The sequence below is a fragment of the Ceratotherium simum genome, chromosome 7, assembly GCF_057802395.1.
Source record: "Ceratotherium simum simum isolate JZ-2026a chromosome 7, ASM5780239v1, whole genome shotgun sequence".
Classification (NCBI taxonomy): Eukaryota; Metazoa; Chordata; class Mammalia; order Perissodactyla; family Rhinocerotidae; genus Ceratotherium; species Ceratotherium simum.
This window is the reverse complement of record NC_141906.1, coordinates 84,501,159-84,521,190: the sequence shown is the minus strand read 5'-3', so window position 1 is coordinate 84,521,190 and position 20,032 is coordinate 84,501,159. Positions and strand designations below refer to the sequence as shown.

Genomic DNA, 20,032 nt, shown 5'->3' with positions numbered 1-20,032 from the left:
AAATAGGTCACAGGGATGTAATGTACAGCATGGGAAACATAGTCAATAATATTGTAATAACTTTGTATGGTGACAGATGGTGACTAGACTTTTTGTGGTGATCCTTTTGCAATGTGCACAAATATCAAATCACTATGTTGTACACCTGAAGCTAACATAATATTGCATGTTAATTAACTAAAAAAACTGAAGGAGCACAAGGAAACTTTGAGTTAATGAATATGTTCCTTATTTTCGTTGTGGTGATGGTTTCATGGGTATACATACATATGATAAAATGTAACAAATTGTACACTTTGTGTGTTCATTTATTTTATGTCAAGTATATCTCAACAAAGTTGTTAAACATTTTTATTGAAGTATAATTGGCATATAATATCCTATTAGTTTCAGGTGTACATCATAATGATTTGATATTTATATACATTAAGAAATGATCAGCACAGTAAGTCTAGTTACCATCTGTCACCATACAAAGTTATTACAATATTATTGACTATATTCCCTATAATGTACATTACATCCTTATGACATTTATTTTATAACTGAAAGTTTTTTTTTAATCAAAAAATAACATTAAAGGAAAAAGAAAAACTTAGTTCTAGTGATCCCTTCTATGAGGACACCTTCTTTGGCCACCCACCCTCAAAGCAGAGGTGTGTTCTCTTAGCCCTCTGTGCAAACATCTGCCATAGCACTTATTGTATTGGACTGGAATTTCTAGGGTGCTCTCTCTCTCACTGGACTTTAAGTGACTTAAGGACATGGGCTCTGATATTTATGTCTATACAATCTGATTGAGGTCCTCAGTGCCCGAGAGTTGAATCCAAATAATCATTTGTATTCTTTGAAACTATAACCTAAGATGATTTCTTTTAATGTGGAAACTATACCCCTGAAGCAAAATCCACTTCTTCAGTGAAATTGTCTCAAACTGAAAAAGTAAAAATATTTATATATATATATTTAAGAAATTTAAAAATTAATGGCTGTAAATTCAAAGGAAATTCTAGGCTTCTGAAGGACAGTAAATTCATGTTGGAAAAAAGTGAAGCTTCTGCAGGTGGGTGTGGCTGAGGAGAGGATGTTTAGGGCTGAAGCCATTCAAGATACTTTATTCACAAAAGCAGCAAACTCTGGCCAAGTGGCACCTTTAAAATGATCCATGGAGGGATTTTTCATTTTGGAAAGCAGGTTTATTAGTGAAATTATTACAAGTATTAATATCTGGAATGTTATTTTCTTGCTAATCATGCTGTAATGGGTTACACTGGGATAATATAACTGCTCCGAGTACATAACTTACCAAAGCTGCCTACCTCCATGATGACTTATGGCTTTGGCCCTCATTAGCTCCATGGTTGCACTGACTGCTGTTGAGAGCCACACTAAGAGTCTTGTACAAGTTTGAAAGAGCCTCAAGTTTAATGTCATAAATAACTATAGAATGAAACAGTCATTGCTTTTTACAGAAACCCAATAAAACTGCTTTATAGAGAGAGAATAAGTGATTGTTTACCCAATAAAAGGAACGCAAGCTTGACACCTGCAAACATTGGGACCACTATTAGCTCTCAGCTCCACACATGATAGGATTGCCTTCAAAGACGTCTTCTCACTGTCATAGGCCATTCTTTCCACCTGGCAAGTGGAGATAGGAACAAGTCTTGCAAATCTTATTTAAAAGTTGCAGCACGTATTGCCTAAGTACACTGGACTAGTCGCAATGCCACCAGCACACCATTTTATTGCTGGTTCTTATGCAGGGGATTCCATATCACCCTGTGCACACTACAGAATGCAAATTTATATATATTACTGTGTGTCCTGAAAGGATGCCACTCGCAAAATCAGTCCACACAGTCCAGACCATGGAATGGCAGTGTTGCACAAAGTCTTACACATGAGATAGTCCTGAGCAAAGACAACACAGAGTATGTTCTTCCTTACGAAGCAGTTTTGATGTTATTACCCTGAATATCACCAGGACATGTGTTGTTTTGTGGGGAACTGATGGAATGAGGACAATGGAGTGGAAGGTCACCTAGTGTTTCGTGGCTTGGGGCCAATGCATATATCTTCTTTTGCATATGCTCATCAGGTAAAGCCTCCTTTTTGGAATTTTCAGGCAACTTATTTGCATCTAATGGTGCTAAAAAGTCAAGTTTACAACTTTCCAGTCTCCTGTGTGGAATACCACTCATTTGAGATAGTGAGGAAAATAGGAGTAAAGCTGGTGTGGGCAGAAGGTGGCCATTGGGAAGGCATAGAAATATTAGGCCACTAGAAGCATGAATAAATGGGTCTTCAACTTCTTCAGAAGCAACATAGCACATTGGAAAAAGCAGGGGCAGTGGTATCAGATTGACCTGGGTTCTACTTGCAACTCAGCCACACATCAGCTGTGTCCACAGGCAAGTTGCTAGCCTTGGTTTCCTTATCTGTATAATGGAGATGATAATATCTACTCTCATAACTTTGGTGTCAAAATTTAATCAGATAACATATGAAAACACTAGGATGGGAACTAGGTCTCAGGTAGGTGCCAAATACATATCGGTTTTCCTCCCCTATTTTTATCCTTTTCCTGCTCAGCCACCCTGAAAATGACTATCGGCTTCCCCGTCTTCCTTCACTACAGCAGCAGAAACTCAGTTACTGATCTAATCTGCCCTCTTTCTGCTTTACCGAGCAGGTTGTGAATATCTGAGTGTGGGACTGGAACTTGACCAGACCCTCCACCCTCATAGCTCCATCAGTGGGACACCATCTCTTTCTTAGATGATGCTGGATACTAGAAGATGAGGAGACTGGAGGCACCAGGAAGAAATCTCATTTTAATCTACTTTAATTAAAGTACTAAAAGTGGAGATGTGGAAGTTTTCCTTTCATTCCCTGCCTCCACACATCAGCCCTTGGGAGCTCTTTTGCTTGTTATTACCCAGTGAATGTGCACACCATCATCGCTCCCATCATTCATTCCTTCTTACGTGGAATTTCCTTTTCAGTGGTGGACAAGCCACTTAGCATACTGGGGAGAGAACTGAAAGAGGAGTGGGAAGTATTGGTTTCAAAGTTTTAATCATGACATTTTTATCAAGCTTTCACCTAGTGTCAGAGTCTTTGGTAGATGCAAAGAAAACAGAGAAATAATACGTGGTTTCCGCCCAGAGGGAGATAATATTCATGAAGGAGAGTGGTAAGTATACCCGTGATTATGGTGTGGTGTGACTTGTTGGTGAAGGAGAACCCCAACTTGAGGCTGGAGGTATCAGGAAACCAGGGGAGGTTACCCTTGAACTTAGTCTGAAGGATAAATAGAAGCTAGTCAGGCAGGAGAAGAAAGTGTTGCTTAGGTAAAGCTTAATATCTATGTGACCTTGGGCAAGTCATTTACTTACTCTGGGTCACAATCGCCTCAAGTGACAAATTAGGGGGTTGCCTTAGCCTCTATAGTCTTTCTTGGGTCTAATATTTTATGATTCTATGTTTGTTCTGGAAAGAAGCTTGCCTTTTACTCCAGCTGGAGTGTTGACCCAGATGGAAATATGACTCCACCCCATTCTGGCACCCTGACTTTCAAGGCAGAGAATTGAATATCTGTGATTCAATGCAGCTTGTCTTCCCCACCATGTGCATCAGATGACTGGTTCTCGTGACCTCCAAGACTAAACCCCTTGTATGGGAAGGTTTATCATCAAGGGCTGTCCACATGTTTCCTAGCTCAACCATAGGACAACAGCTGGGAAAAAAGGAGGTCTCTGAGGAGTGTTTGGGAAGATGAGAGATTAGGGGTTTGGGACTGGGAGACTATAAGGAGAAAAGAGTGGGGTTGGCCCAGTGGGACCTTTTCCCAAAAATCTATGCTCCAGGCCTTTCAGATAAAGTATCTAGCAGCCTTTTATCAGCAGATTTTCCTCTAGAAACAAAAGCCCATGTTTTACATCTCGCTGCAGACGCCAGGCTGCTGATAAACCTGTCAGAACAATTGTGCCCCAGGGCAGATAGGCTGTCAGCCTCCTGTCTACTGGGACATTCAACTTTCAGGACGGCCCCCTTGCTGACAGCAGGGATTGGAGGAGAAGGAGACTTTGTTTACCTCTCTCTCTTCTTTCCTAGTAGCTCTAGGATCTTGGAACCTGACACCAAAGTGATGTGAAGATGGAGGCCAGGGCTCCAGGGTGTGAGCAAGTCGGCAGAGGAGCTAGGAGCCTAGGATGCCCTCCAGAAGCACCCAGCATGGTGGTGAAGCACTTGGGCTTGGAGTCAGAAAGACCAGAATACTGTAATCCAGACTCCACCACCTACTAATTGTGATCTTGGGCATATTGCTTACCTTGCTGAGTCTTGATTTCTTCCTACTTCTAATGGAAATTTTAATGTCATGCCCCTCACTGGGCTCTTTAAAAGATGAAATGAGATAAATGGCAAGTGCACAGCACAGTGTCTGACAAAAAGTACCGATGAACCACAAATGTTCCGTCATTGTTGCCACCATCGTTGTCTTCGAGAGACTGGGAAGAGTTAGACTACAGGCTGAGGGAGTAATAAAGGAAGGACAAGAAAGACAATATCAGGAGCCTCACCTGCAGCATCACTGCTCTCAGAGTGCCCCTTCTGAAACCAGGTAAAACGGGCAGCTTCCTGAGAAACACTCCTCCTCCGCTCGAATTTAGAGCAGCATTTTGCGTCCTACTTCAGTGTCTGGAATCACCTTCAGGGTGGTGACGAGAAACAGGATGAGCAGTGGAGTTTCTCCAAAACTGTTGGATGCCAACATCCGACGTCTCCATTCCGAATAGGAACCACCCCCAGCACCCACCGTTATTTGTGTAATTTACAGAATTAACTGACTTCCTCTTGATCTCACTTCTTTTTGGAGTTGGGGCCCAGCTGTGGAATATTTTCTTTTTCAAGGTTCTTCTCTTTTCCCTCCTCTAGTCCCCTTCTTCTCTCTGATTCCTTCCTCTGCAATTCTTTATCCCTCCCCTGAATGGCACTTTACATGATAAATAGAGATTTGGATGTTGTAGATTATTGTCTCTGGAATTCCAAGTCACAACCAAAGAGATGTAAATAGGGGTGACCTAAGCCTCTTGCCACCACCCAGACAGCTCAGATCGCAATGAGCCAATCTTAGAAGGATGTTAGACCTTCTGAGGTCTGTGTATTACTAAGACCCGGCAATTCTCTATCCTAGAGAGGAAAATGGCTTCTGTGGGTCAAAAAGAACCAGAAGTTTTGCTTATAAATGGATCATTCCTCAGCAACTTAATGAGAAAGCATTCCCCTCAGACATTTAAGGTAATTGGAAAGAGTGTACTTTTTTTTTTCATAGTTCAGACTGGCTCACTCGCATCCATGAAAGATCTTGGCTCACTTTCCACTTCTCTTTTTATTTTGCCTTTACCTGTTTGTGGTAGGAACTAGGTGTTCACCAATGTTCATGAAATTCTCTTCATTTCTCAGCTTCCCTTTTGATTTTACTCAGTCCTGGCCAATGGGATGTAGAAGGAAGCAAGCATGCTAATTTCAGGCCTGGTCCCCAAAACAACGCACATGATCATCCAAACTCTCTCTCTCTTTCTCTCTCTCTCCTGTTGGCTAGCTGAATGCAGAAGATTCTGAGTAGACACTAGGAAATAATTGAGCCATAAAGTGGAAGGATCTTGGGCCCTGGAATCACTGTGTAGAAGATAGTACACTGAACACCCAGCTGGACTGTGAAATGAATGAGAAATGAACCAGTGATATTTAGGGGATTGTTTGTTACAGCAGCTAGCATTACTTACATTGATTTATACTTTATTGTTTTTCTGCAGAACAATTAGCTCAATCACCACTAAAATAGTATTAATATAGACATTTCCTTCTCCCTCTCTTAAAAAAGCTTCATGAGGAGAGAAACCTTTTCATCGTTCATGTCTTTATTCCCAACACTTACTCTAATAGTTAGCACATAGTTTATGTTCTACAAATATTGGTCAAATAAATGATGAGTCTAGCAGCCTCGCTTTTCTTGCTAGGAGCACTGAATATTTCTGTCAAGTGAGCATGGGCTGTGGCTGTTGTTGGACTGAATACCCTAGGATTATCCTTTATTTTTCCTTGACGCCAGCCCCAAACCAGCCCACATCATTTTGGGCTAAAAGTAAGTGTGACAGCCTTTGTGAAGTCCTGTTCATCAGGTCTCCACCCTTCTCGTCCACAATCTTGCTGTGGACTCAAGGAGATCAAAGCTTAAGGAGGCTTCAGCTCCAGCATGGAAAGGCTCTTATCGCTGGCACTCTTGACTGACCATGAGCTGCCCACAGAGGTGCTGTCCTCAGCCTCTACATTCGGCACAGACTGAGGGTGGAGAGGGAAAGGAAAGGAGAGAGGTGGCCACACTGTTAGCTAACTCCCACCTTATAGTCCCCATTTTTCTACCTCTAAAAGTTATTCACCCTAAAGAAAAAAGATTTGGGATGTGAGATGATCTCACTTGATGTAAATCTTGGTAAAATTAGTGTCTGTATCTCCAGGTAGAAGTTGCTCCTTGAACGCAGTCTCCTGTATCTTTTGTGAAGAAGAGCAGTAATTCTCCACCTGGGATGTTTATTTAAGTCACCAAGAGAGCACTGTAAAAATGCAGATTCCTAAACCTCATCAAAGTCACTCAATCAGTATTTCTGGGGATGGGGCCTGGGAGTCTGTTTTAGAATGCTCCGTGAATTCTGATCACACTCCTGGTTGTTAAAGCTACTTTCATTGAATACTTGCTAATGCCAGGCTCTCATGTGGGTACTTTTCTTCTATTAACTCTTTAAGAACCTAGAGTCACCTTATGAACCTGCTGCTATTATTACTCTGATTTTACTGATGAGAGAACAGACTGGAGCAGATATTTTATGTAAGAATTGATGATCTCTGGCCCAAGAGGCCACTCTCTTAACCATTTCCTCTAATATAGTGACAAAAGCATGGGATTTGAAATCAGAAAAGCCAAATCTGTTTCTGGTTAAGATCTTTCCCACATCACCTCGAAGCGCATTTTTCTCCTCCAGTGAAAGTGTATGTGAACAGTACTTGTGGGTGGCAAGGGGCTACCCAAAAGGCATGTTGTCTGTTGTCATCATTGCTCTTTGGTTTGAATGAGTGGGTTGCATATTCTCTCAGGGAGATCCCTTTCCATGGAAGACTATGGCTATGGTGGGCCCGGTGCATTAACCTCCCACCTGCCGGCATGCTCCCTCAATTTCTGGCCCAGGAGCTTTGTTCCACTGAGGAAGCAACTCTGCAGAGCTCAGGACTTCACTCAAGCTTCACACAACATGGAATGTGAATAAGAGTAACCCATGGGGAAAATGAGTTCATGGCAGGAAGGGAAGCTATTGAGAGAAGAGGCTCTTTGAAGGGGAAGATGCACCGAGCAGAATCCTTCTACATACAGAAAAGTGATTCATCTCTCCCTGCTGCTTGCACCAGATTCCCTCACCCTCCAAATGATGGAACATGAGAAGGGCACTCCAAAGATCCATACATACTCTTTCAATTCTTTTGCACATTCCTATTCCCTCAGCCTGGAATACTCCCTCCCTTTCCCAGTTCTCTCAAATCTCCTTTCATTTGGCTAACTTCAACAATCATCTAGGTCTCAGCTTAAATGAAACTTCCTTCTGGAAGCCTCCCCTGGCCCCAGGACTTCTCTCAGGGAACATATTATACACATGTTGCAATTGCTTAAGAGTCTGTCTTCTCTGCTAGACTGTTCTGTCCACCCTCTCTCTCTTTAATGGCCAGCACAGTGCTTGGCACATACAAGACCCTCAAATTTTTGTTAAACTTTTGAAAAGCATCCTCATTTTCATATCTAGTCCAGAACATGTTCTTGTCTTTCATACTCTCTCAGCTAACTGACTGTTGGATGGGTATGTCCAGTTTGATTAACCAAAGGCCCTTCAAACTTAGCATCTTCCAAACTGATCTCATCACCTCATTCACTCCCTATTGTGCATTACCCTATACCCAGGGAACACAGCTAAAATACACTCAGGCCTGACCCAAATCCAATAGGTTCTATCAACCTGACGTCTCTTTTACCCATCTTTGCATCTCCATTTCCACTGCCACTTTGATATAGTAGACCCCTGTCTTTTCTCTCCAGAATTATCAGAGTGGTCTCTCTGAACCTGTTTTCTTCCTAGTCATCTATCCTCTGCCAAAATATTTGGGTGTTTTGTCTTAAGAATGTGAATCTGGTCATAGTCTACCCTTAAAGTGTCAGTAATTCCTCACAGCCTACAGGACATGATCCTGTCTCTTAGTGAGGCCCATATAATCTCCTCCATGATCAGGCCTCGAGGTCAGTCTTGCCACTTGCTGCTCCCCTCCTGGCATCCTAAACTCCAGACATATTCACTTATTTACAGCTTTCAAAGTATTCCATGTTGTTCATGCCTCTGACACGGTGTCCTGATCTTCAGCTCCCCAGCATCCTCTATGATATGTTCACCTGGGGAACTCCTCCTCACCTTTCCAGACTCTATTCTAGCACCATATTCTCAGTGATAAACCTTTTCCTTGGCATCTCCCACAAACCACATATGACAGGCAGCTCTCCCATTAAGTCTACTCTATCCCATGAAGACTTTGTCACAGACGTTTAATACCTCCTTGCCCCTATTTGTTCACATATTTTCTTCCTTCTACCAGGTTGCAAACTCCATGTGATCACAGACAGCCTCTAACTCTTTTTTTTTTTTTTTCACTTTTAGTGCTTAGCACATAACTTGGAACTTAGTAAATGCTCAGTAAATGTTGGCAGAATTATTGAATTCCAAATGTGTGCCAAAGAATGTAAAATCAACCTAAACTAGCCAAATGCAAGTGATGACTGCATGGAGTCCAGGGGAAAGAGGGAAGAAAGGATCTTGCACTTGGTAAGGGACCCAGTGGTGGACATGAGAGTGCCCCCCTCAGATCCCCTACTTGGAGAGGGAGAGTAATTGACTGAGAGTCCCAGCTGCTCTCTGACACCCATCACCACTTTTGTGCCCAGGCCACGCTTTCCATGGCCGCTCCAGCCAGTGAGTGAGTGCAGCAGGGAAACTAAGGCAAGCCTGTTCCTGGGAGAGACAAGACAACTTAGATGTGTGACTTTAGCTCAAGAGCTCCCTGTTTGCCTTGTCAAAGCTGTCTTAGAACTGCAGTGCAATCTACGACTGTCCTTCTTTCTTTATGTTTCCCCCTTTCTCCTTCACAGGAGAGCTGTATCAAGGTCAGACAATTCTCCCAGGCTCCTACTTTTCTTTCGCCATTTTTCTTCACAGTTGTTCTCCAGTAAATTTTTTGTATGTCTAGTTCCCATCTTTGTGGCTGCTTCTTAGGGAGCCCAAATTAATATAAGTGATATCAAAAGTAGGCTTAACCTAACTTCCAAGTATATCAATTCCCATTATATATTCAAGACCTGAGGAAATGGCCATTGGGTGGATCTGTGGGCCCTCCGTAAGCCAGATTTTAGCCACACTCCCATTATTACCTGTCCCCCATAAATTTCCACTCTAACAGACATGATGACACATTGTCATCATGTCTAAATATCAATGTCAACTTAGACCCTGTGTCCACTAGACCTCAATATGTCTGGATATTTCTCTTTACCCAGTGCACAATCACCTGATTAAACGGTTATAGGTCTCTTGGGAGTGGAGTGGAGGAAGCATCACTGTGTGTACCTGCCGTAGCATTGCAGGGTCCTACCTCCTAGCAACCAGCCAACTCTTCCTTCAGTGGGTTCTGGATCTGCAAATTGACTCAGATGTGGGAACTGAGCAAGGAAGTGTGACTGTTTTGGTGCTATCACACTCAGCCTCCTGCTCCTCCATTCTTGCCTTTTTGTTTTCGCTGTTTTAAATGTTAAGCAGCATGCTGTTGGCTGCCCATCTAATTTGCCCCTAAGCACACTATTAGCTATTAACCATCTCCACAACTCCCTGTGAGTCAAGACCCCTTGGCTGGTCCTCTGACCTTTCCAGATATATAGTAATTGTGACCTCCCGGCTTTCTGGCAGTTAAATGTCACCACCTGGTCTCTATTGCTCTGGGCCCCATCACCCTCATGGAAATTAAGCAGCCCAGTTCTGTAAGCATCTCTCCTACCATTGACCTTGAACTGTAGAGGAAAGCCGTCACCAAACTTCTTGGTGATGCTAAGTGGCCCCCCTCTCACCAGAGCATTCCAAATGGCTTTAGTGAACGGTTGTCCTTAGGGCCTTCTTGTGGAACACATATGTGTAGTGGGTCTTCTGGCCTCATACACTATATCCATTCCAGCATCCCACTTCCCTTGGCTTCTTTATTCCTCCTTCTAGAGTCTGCCAGGACAACTTGGACATTCCCACTTCACTGAGAGCAAGTCATCTCCTTTCCAGGCTTTTAAGACCCACCCCAGCAGCAACTTTGCCCCATCCCCAAGTCCTTGCCAGGGTTTTAAGTCCCATGTCCTGAGAAAGTGCCCAAGTCACTGAATTCTTGCTTCCATCTTACATATCAGCCTCTTTGACAGGTAACTCTGACCAGAGGAATCCTCCTGGGCCTTGCTGAAACTCCTTAGTGTTTCACTGCATTCTACAACCTTTTTCTATTCCTTCCTTCTCTCCTTCATGGGGTCAGACCTGCATTATGATCTGACAGCTCCTTCAGCCTCCCCTGGTTCCCCATTTTTACTCATGGGCATTCCCCCTAATAAATCTCTTTCATATCTAATGCTGTCTTGGCACCCATTTTCTTGGAGGACCCAGACTAAACAGGACTAAGATATATATTACCTTATTGAATTTGCTCAGTAATGTTCTTCCACAAGCTATTTTTAATCCTATCCTAAAAGAGGAGGTGAAGAGACATCCAGAGATTTGCCCTAAGTCACACATTCAGGCAGTGGAAATCAGAATTTAGTTCTTGACATCAAATCAGGTAATTTTTGCTACAGTGGGATTTGTCAGAGAAATGTTCTTGGAGAGGGACATTTGGAAGATAATTGGGGGGAGCAGGGTTTTATCTTAACTGATAGGGAGGAAGAAACAAGAACAGAGATAAGAATGAGCAATCTTTATCTGTATATGTGTGCTTGGTTCCTGCACATGTGTGAGAACTGTGTGTGCATACATGTACATGCATACATATCTGTGTCAGGATTACCTATCATGCACACCCAGAATGTGGGTAGGCCACATACAGATCAGGGAGACCAAAAAATTAGAAAGATTCAGCTTTGATAACCTTCTCCAAAATTTTACAATGTACAAATATAGAGAAAAGTTATTTTAATTTTAATACACATTCAATTTTTCTTTTATGGTTTAGTATTATATTTGCAACCGATTTGATACGAAGGGCCACCCTAATCTTCTCAGTGCTTAGAGACTTCACAGGTCTAAATCCTGTCCCGGTGTGAAGGCAAGAGAAGAATGAGGATGGCTTTGTGTTTTCCCTGGGGACAGAGGCCTCTTACATGAAACCATTAAGCCCAAGGCAAGAAAGACATGGATGTAGGGAGGACTCAGGAGGTACTCCATCCTTGAGTAGGGTGAGAATTCTTCTTTTGTCCACTACCCCTACCCCTGACCTCCTCTTTTCTCCCCTTGGTGGGGGGCTGTCTCCCTGGAGGATTCCAAGTGGAAGCAGAGATCACTGAGCATGAAAGAGAAAATAATGAGTCCTCTTGTCTGTGACTGTTCCTGTCACATCTGAGAGAGACCCTGCAATCTCCACAAGAGGGAAGATGTGCTGAGCGAGCAGCAGAGCCTACCCATGCATCTGCTCTGCTCCTGCTCTGAGCGTACAGCCATGGCCTCATGCTGCTGGGCCCCATCCGCCTTGGCTATATGTGCAGGGAGCTGGGGAAGCTGGCAGCTCACAGTGCACGTGAGGGGTGGGAGCCAGGGTGGGCGAGGGGGAGAGGTGTCTTCACTCCATATGCAAGTCACTTAATGAGAAAGTGTGCATCTGCTGTGCAGCCCCCGCCCTGGGGAATGCTGCCAGCTCTCCTTGTGGGTGGCTGTAGTAAGCCTGGCCGAAACACAAACTAATTCTCTAGGCATCCCTGAGCACATCAGAGGCACTGCGAATAGTTCAAGCAAGAGGGCTGCCCCCTCGGAATGAGGTCTCATTGGGTTTGTACTTGCTCTCTGGGCCTGGGCATGGGCCCTGGGTTCAAGCCCAACCAGCTCTCAGAGGACTTTCCTCTGCTGCTTTCCCACTATTTCCAGCATTGCTAACTCTCCCAGATCCGTAGTCTCTCTCTCTTCTTTCTACCAATAGCACTAGTTTGAGGATCTAGAACCAATGTACATCCTGACCCAGACCCTCTCCTCCTGTAACCCTCACCCTTCCACATTGTCTATGAAGTACTCCCCTTTATAGACAAACTTTCTGAATCCCTAGCCTATGCTTACTACTCTATACCACCCTGTTGGTTATTCTATTCTCGCCCCCTTTGATTGGGTTCCTCACTTGCAAAGCCCGTACTTGTTGCCTCATAAGCCTGCAGTCTGTTCCTTGGTCGATACTTCTCCTGCCCGCCATCCAGGTCATCCCTCATGGTGTTTGGCAAAGCTGCAGACTCCTATTTCCTTCACTTATCTCGTCCACGGGTTACGTGGCCCCAAGGGCCTGTACCTCTTCTGCTGTGAATTTTCCTCTGTCATGGCCACGCCCTCATCAATCTTTCCCTCTGAGTGTGTTATTCCTAAGGCCCACTTCTCTGCCCTCCTTTCAGGGCTTTTCTTTTTTTCATAAAGCATTTTAGATGACACTCAGAACATCTGTTAAAGAGCATTTTAATTTTTTTCAAAATTTAAAAATACAGAAAAGTACAAAGAATAATATAACTTGCATGCTTATCTTCACCATCCAAAATCAACAACTGTTAGCATTTTGTCTCCTTTGCAACTAGTATTCCTTTTTCTTTTTGGAGAAATAAAACATTACAGAGAAAGTAACGTTGAAGTTCCCTTCAGCCACCATCCTCTTTCCTGCTCCCTCCAATGGTCCCCAGAGGTCAGCCCCGCAGTTCATGTCTATGGCTTAGTAAGTAGAAACCCACAAACGATCTTTGGCATCACGCTGTGTCTGGTATTTGTCACCGGCCATTTGATATAGTTAGAGAGATCTGTGTTTATTCTTTTTAGTTGCTATATGGCATTCTGTTATTAAATGTATTAAATACATTGAGTAATTTCTGTGATACAGTCTCCTATCTATAGACATTTACATTATTTCCAATGTTTTGCTAATAACAAAAAAAATGCTTCAGTCAATATCCTTGGAAACGTTTTCTTGTACACATTTGCAGGAGTTTCTCTAAGGCATATACTCAGAGCAGAATTTCCAGGTTATAAAGTAGGCATATTTTCAATTTTATAAAATATGCCATTTTTTTCTCCAAAGTAGATGTACCAGTTTACATTCCCACTCACAGTTTGTGAGTATCATTTCACCCAAATCCTTGTCAACACTTGATATTGTCATACTTTAAAATTTTTGACAATCCGTGGGTGAAACATTATATCTCATTGTTATTTCAATTTGTATGTCTCTATTATTAATAATAGCTAACAATTACACAGCACTTATTCTGTGTCAGACACTGTTCTGAGCAGTTTACATATATTAACTGATTGAATCATCACCACAGCTCTTTCTGATAGCTTCTGTTGTTGTCATTCTCATTTCACAGAGGGTAAGATGAGGTCTGACACCTTGCCCAAGATTTCCCGGCTGGTCGGGGTGGCGCTGGCATGCAGCCTTGGCCCAGCGTCTGCACGTTTCACCTTCACATCATCCTGAGTCTCCGATTCTGGCAAGGCTGACTTTTCCTTCATGTGCTGATGGGCCATTGTATTTTCTCTTATATCAAGTTCCCTATTTATATCCTTAGCTATTTTTGATTGATTAGGTAATTAGTCTTTTTTTCTTTGTATTTTTTTTTTGTGAGAAATTATTTATATAGCTTGGATATTGATTCTTTGCGTGTTATACATGACGCGGTAATTTTTTCAGGGGGCCCTTGTATTTTAACCTTATTTATGGTCTTCTGCTTGTGTTTTCACCATACCCTTCTTTAAAAAATTTTCACTTCTTGAACCCGTTCTGCCCCATTTCACTGTGTCCCTGTCCTGGTGACTTTCTCCAATTGATGTCCATGTCTCAGCTTCTCATGCAAGTTTGAGACCTGGCTCAGCACTTGCTTCAAAGACATCTCCACTTGTGTCTCTGTCTGTTACCCCAAACTTCAGACATCTTACACGACCCCATCTTCTCAAATATATTCTCCTTTCAGTCGTCTCTATTTTCGTAAATAGCACTCCATTTTAAAATCATATAGGCTGTAATTCTGGATCATTTTTTGCTTTTCTCTCTCCTTTATTTCCTATATTGAATCAGGAAACAGATTACACAAAGTCTTTCAACACACAATCACTGTTCCAACAGCCACTGTCCCACCTATGCGCTCGATCACTCAGACCTGCCCCACTGGAGCAGATTTCCAATTGCCATCCTACAACTTCGAAAGCTTTCAGTGATCCTCCATTTCTCTTGGTACATTCTTTTTTGTCCGCCCATAATCTGGTTCCATCACTGACTTGCCTCTTTCTGCCTTTCTAGAAAACACCTCCGGTTCAGCTTGCCAAAGCCCCTTCTCCCTGACGTGGGAACCTGCTCACTCCTAGTTCTAAGACTCAGTTCACGCTGCCTGTTTTGCCTGGAGTTCTTTCTCCCTCTCCTCCGCTACCTAGGTGCTGCTGTCCACCTGTGTCCGGCTACCTCACCGCTTCCTCATTGCCGTCTTCTTCATCACACCAGCCCCGGCTCATTTTCTCCATCTCCACTCAGGTAGCACTTAGTCACAGGTTGCCTTGAATTGTTATTCAATGGCTTCATTAAGCTCTATTGTTGGATCCTGTAGGGAAGGCACTGTGTCTTAAATTTCTTTTGTGTAACCCACAGCACCTAGCACAGTATGGCACACACATGAGTATTTAGTATTTTGTATTTAGTATTTTGTGTGTGTGAGATGGCTAGCGCACAGGAACCTTTTATTCACGGTGATACTGGCATACCTCCTCTCAAATAAATTCATTCTCTAGTCTCAGCTCTCTAATTTGGTAGGGACACAGAGTTTCCAAGGCTATATGTGGGTGGGCCATACAGCTTCTCCTTCCAAAAGTCTAAGGTTTATCATTGTGTTTCACGCTGTCAAGCACTGAAAAACAAAAGGCTGTTCTTTCCTGTTGCCTCGATATCTACTGTGACCACTTTGACCTTCCCCATTGCTGACCTTCACCACATGCTAGGTTCACACACGTGTGTCAGAGAAGGCACTGAAGGAGAGCAGAAGAGGAGCCGAGAAAGACAGAAGTGTCCGAGACATCTTATAATCTATAATGGGAAAAGAATATTAGCACCTATTTAAATAGTTTTTTTTAAAAAGCACTGGTAGGTCTGTAGTTAGTACTTGCTGAATGAGTGAGATTCCCAGCAGGAGCCACAAAATTACTTTATTTCAATTTCTCTGTTTAGGAAGAAAATAACAAGAGATTATAATCTCTGCCTCTTTCCTGACTCCCACAGTAGATCTTGTAGATGGTTTCTAGGGAGGAACAGTGCAGTGTTTGGGGCCTTTCCCAGGCAGCCCTCCATCGTGCACGAGCCCAGGTGCTCTGCTAAAGCACCTGGCTGCATCCCGCTCCTCAGGAAGTGAGAGGAAGCTCCCGTTTCTCACCTCCTCACCCAGGCTGCACGCTGCACCCCGGTGTTTCCAGTCTCTATCGCTCTGTTTCTTTTTTGGATTCGTCCTCTCTGCCCAGCAGCCTTGGAGCCTCCTTCAGCCTCTTAGACACATCAAACTTTTGTGTATCTTTTGAATACGTTTAAGCTTGCAGTCGGCCGACTTCCGCACGGGCCAGCCCTGGTATAACATTCTAGACCCTGATTGTCCAGGATGCAAGTTTAGACCAAGAGGGCTATTTGTTAACTCATTTTTGCCTTTTTCCTTGAAACATATTCATACATATGTACCCCTTCAAACCTACACATGAGGACGATTAGGTCTCCAAACAACAAACAAGATGCAGAGGAAATCTGTTGTCATCCTGGGGCCTCTTCCTGCTCCTTTTCTTTCCCTTTGAACTCACCCACTTACTCGCCCTCCTGTGAAGCCAGTGATTGCACACTACAAGGGCATGGGGTCGGTTTCTCCTGAAGTCTGTTTTCTTTCACCCTGCCTTTCATATGAATGGTCATCAAGACACTTTGAGCCCCAAGACTCCCTCAGCAGCTGAGCCAGCTCTTCTGGAGGGAGGTGAAAAGGGTCCAGTGACACGAGGGTAGCAGCTCGTGGAAAAGCCATTGATCTGGCAGTTTCTGCAGGAGAGACAGAACTGTGAGGCAGACCCCCTCTGCCTGAGCTACAGAGAGAGGAGGGGCGTATGGGTCAGGAGTGGGCATTCTCCTTCCTGTCCATCTGCCCTGCTGTCACTGTCTTTTCTTGTAGGAGAAACTGCTACTAGCATCTTTAATACATCTTTTCAGCATCTTTTTGTGCATATTTTGCCACCGAGTTTTGCACTTCAATCATCCTGATTGATGGTAACTGCATTCCTATACAATAAAATGTAGAAATGGTGTAATCAAATAATCAAGATGCAAATAAGCAGAAAGGCATATACAGGGGACATACTCAGGGTGGGGTGAGTGCAGCGCCAGGGTCAGTGGAATAGTAGGATCTGGAGGAGAGAATAGGGAGATTCATACACACGTGGGTGCCAGGGCTTAGAGAAAGCCATTTCCCCTTGGTTAGAATCTAACCCCAAATCCAGGGTAAGCCAGAACCCGGTCTGGCTGCTATGACTAGATTATGGAACTCCATAAAGCCCAGTTCACCTGATAAATCACCTCCTCTTCCTGGAACTGTATTGTTTGTCTCACCTGTCTAGCCAGCACAATGCTTTACATAGAGTAGATGCTGAGTAAATATTTAATATTTGATGAATGAACAAATGAATAGAAACATGGGGAACTTTTGTTGCTTGTATATTAAAGACAGGCAAAGGGGTCATTCTAATTCTGGCTATCTAGCTTGCTCAACTGGGAAACTGCCAAATCCCTGAAGGGTTTTTCCAAGGTAGTATTACACTTTTAGAGGAAGAATAAGCTGGAAGTGGTAAATTAAATTCAGATTTAATAATCTCAAGTTTGAAGTTTTCTCCTCACGCTTTTATTCCTCTGAGAAATAAGGAACACAAAAGGAGCCTGTGGCAGAGTCTGCCAGCTGATCAATAGACCATGGTCTCCTCCTGGCCTCCTTTGCATTTAGGGCTAGCCGGGTAACTGAGTTCTGGCCAACAGAATATGAGTGGAAGTAACTTCTGCTACTTTCAGGTCAACTCCATTAAAAAAAGTTTTCCGTACTCAGTCCTCCACGTTTCTTCATCATCCAGCTTGATGTAGATGATTATGGTGGCTTTGGGGGTCATGAATCAGGAAATGGAGAGCCACATGCTAGTAGGAACCTGCGTCCCTGACTCACTTCTTAAAGAAGAGCCTTAAAAGGACCAGGAACATGTGTTTACTACTTTCTGTGAGTGAGAAATAAACTCCACTGAGATTCGAGAGTTTGTCATAGCATCTCAGAAATGATTCAGGGATATAATTGTGCTGTGTTATGAAGAAGACTCTCCCCTACTATTCTTCACTGTAAATAAAACCATATTGCTCTCTGAGTGCTTCAGGCCTAAATGGCTTAATTATTGAAACATTTAAAGATTGATTGCTCAAAATGTTTTTTGTTTTTTGTTTGTTTGTTTTTCCCTTCTTAGTAATGCCAAAGGAAAGTACTAAGAGTAGAAGAAGAGAGATATAAAGGATGAATGAAATATGGATTTTATCCTTATGGAGACTCAGCTGATTTTGATGCTTCTGACATTAGTTTGCTGACCCGATTTGGACTCGAATATCTTGTGTTCCTGACTCCGGCTTGAAAACTGAGTTCAGAACTCTTACTGTTCCCACTTAAACCATTTACTTCTAGTACCAATCTGTATCATTTTCAATCATATCCTAGTAATCTGACATAGACTGATAAACTTAGTTGAGTTGATTTCAGTTCTCCTGACCCTGGACTCTATCTTGATTCAAATTAGGCCAGCCACAGTGATTAACCTGGAGAAGTCAATTCTCCTTTCTTGAAACTTGGATTTGTGTTAGTTCCCTAAGCAATGATACGAAACAACTTATGTTGACTGAAGAGAGATCAAACAGTAAAGCGAGTCATAGCAAAAGTGCACTTTGTGCCCCATCCACTGCTTCCAAAGTTTGATCAATTCTAAATTATGTAGGATGAAAGCCTCTGATAGATTATAGTAATGACAGCTTATCCATTTCTAATGGGTTCCAGGTGCCTCCTCCATGCCTCATTAATAGGATATACTTCAATATTCCAAAGTCATAGTTCCCAGGAGGAACCCCAATCAGAGGAATCAGCTGCATTCTGACGTCTGGATGGGATTGAAATGTTTATACTTGAATAACATAGTTGCTGGAACACATGCACACAGTCACTTATAGGCATGTCAAGACAAGAAAAGGCATAGAGGAAGATAGTTTATGCTATTGAGTGCCTACTGTGTGCAAGGCACTGAATTACATGTATTTGGGGAGGGTACATGGAGAGGGTAAGCAAAGAAGAGCAAGGCACTGTCCCTGTCTTGAAAGACCTCAGCGTCTAATGTGAAAGAAGGATATACAGATGCTTATAAAAGAAGGTGGTAAAATTTAGCCATAGAGATATGAATAGGGATGACTAAGGAGGAGAGATGGAGACTTTCTGGAGGAGGTGACACATGAGCTTGGTAGGAGGAGTAGGAGTTTGTCAGTCAAAGGTTGATGACTGATTGGGGTGGAGGTGTCATGCAGCTTTTAGACACATGGCTTAGCTTCAGCAAAGACATGAAATTTAGTATATATACTAATTTACATGCATATATACATTAATGTATACATATTAATATGCTGCATATTTATAACAATAATATGTTCAGGATTTTTGTGGGGGTGTGTATCTCATTTTTTTGAAATTATATTCTTATAAAGTGATTTCTTAAATAACTAAAAGTGATTTTATTATGCTTTTCTATGATTTTCCATATTGATAGTTTCAAAAAGGGAAAAAAATACAATCCTTTGTCAATTGACATAGCTCAATTTGAGTTCCAGATAACATGTGCACCATATTAACTATCACATTCTGAATATCTTTTATGTGCCAGGTTCTTCACATTTAATCGTCACAACAATTTAATGAATTATATATTATTGCCATTTTATATATTAGAGCTCTGAGGCTCAGAAAGGTTAAGTGACTACAAGTGGCCCTGCAGCTTAGAGATCAAGGAAAAGATGAAGAGTCCAAAAATAGATCCATACACATATGGTCCTTTGATGGGGAAAGGAATCTTTGAAACAAATGGTTTGATTCAATTGGGGATACCTCGGGGAGAAATTATCAGTTCGAATCTCTATATGAACATGGTAACTGGACTTCCTGATGGTTATTACTAATGTATGAGACCTTATCTTTGGAATGCTTTCACGAGGATATACCTAGTTTGTCTATGATGTTTATGGTAAACAAAGCTGGAATCTACGATTTTCTGGTAGAGACAGTTTGTGTCACCTAGCTAATTACTAGGCAATACTGGAATATAAAATGGATATGATTCACGAGCAAACTCACTATCTTTGTGCAAGTGGTGCATCACTTACAAATCTCATATGTTAATTCTGGGATGGCACACATCCTAATATAGCAAGAAAGGACTAGTGATACATACAGCTGTGTGTGCAAATCTTCAGGGAATTATCCTGGGTGAAATGGAGAATAGATTAGTGGTTGCTAGCGATTAGGGAGTGAGGGGTGGGCACTGGATGTGGTTATAAAAGGGCAAGGTGAGGGATCCTTGTGGTGGTAGAACTGTTCTGTGTCTTGAAT

At 42.6% G+C, this 20,032-nt stretch overlaps 1 long non-coding RNA gene across 1 annotated transcript; it reads left to right on the top strand.

Moving 5' to 3' along the window:
• The first annotated feature begins 916 nt into the window (after positions 1-916).
• On the top strand, positions 917-19,096 carry LOC147916734 (uncharacterized). The gene is made up of 3 exons (XR_015552766.1): positions 917-3,199; positions 4,120-4,627; positions 17,862-19,096. It is a non-coding gene; the product is annotated as an uncharacterized LOC147916734 (long non-coding RNA).
• Positions 19,097-20,032: the final 936 nt, after the last annotated feature.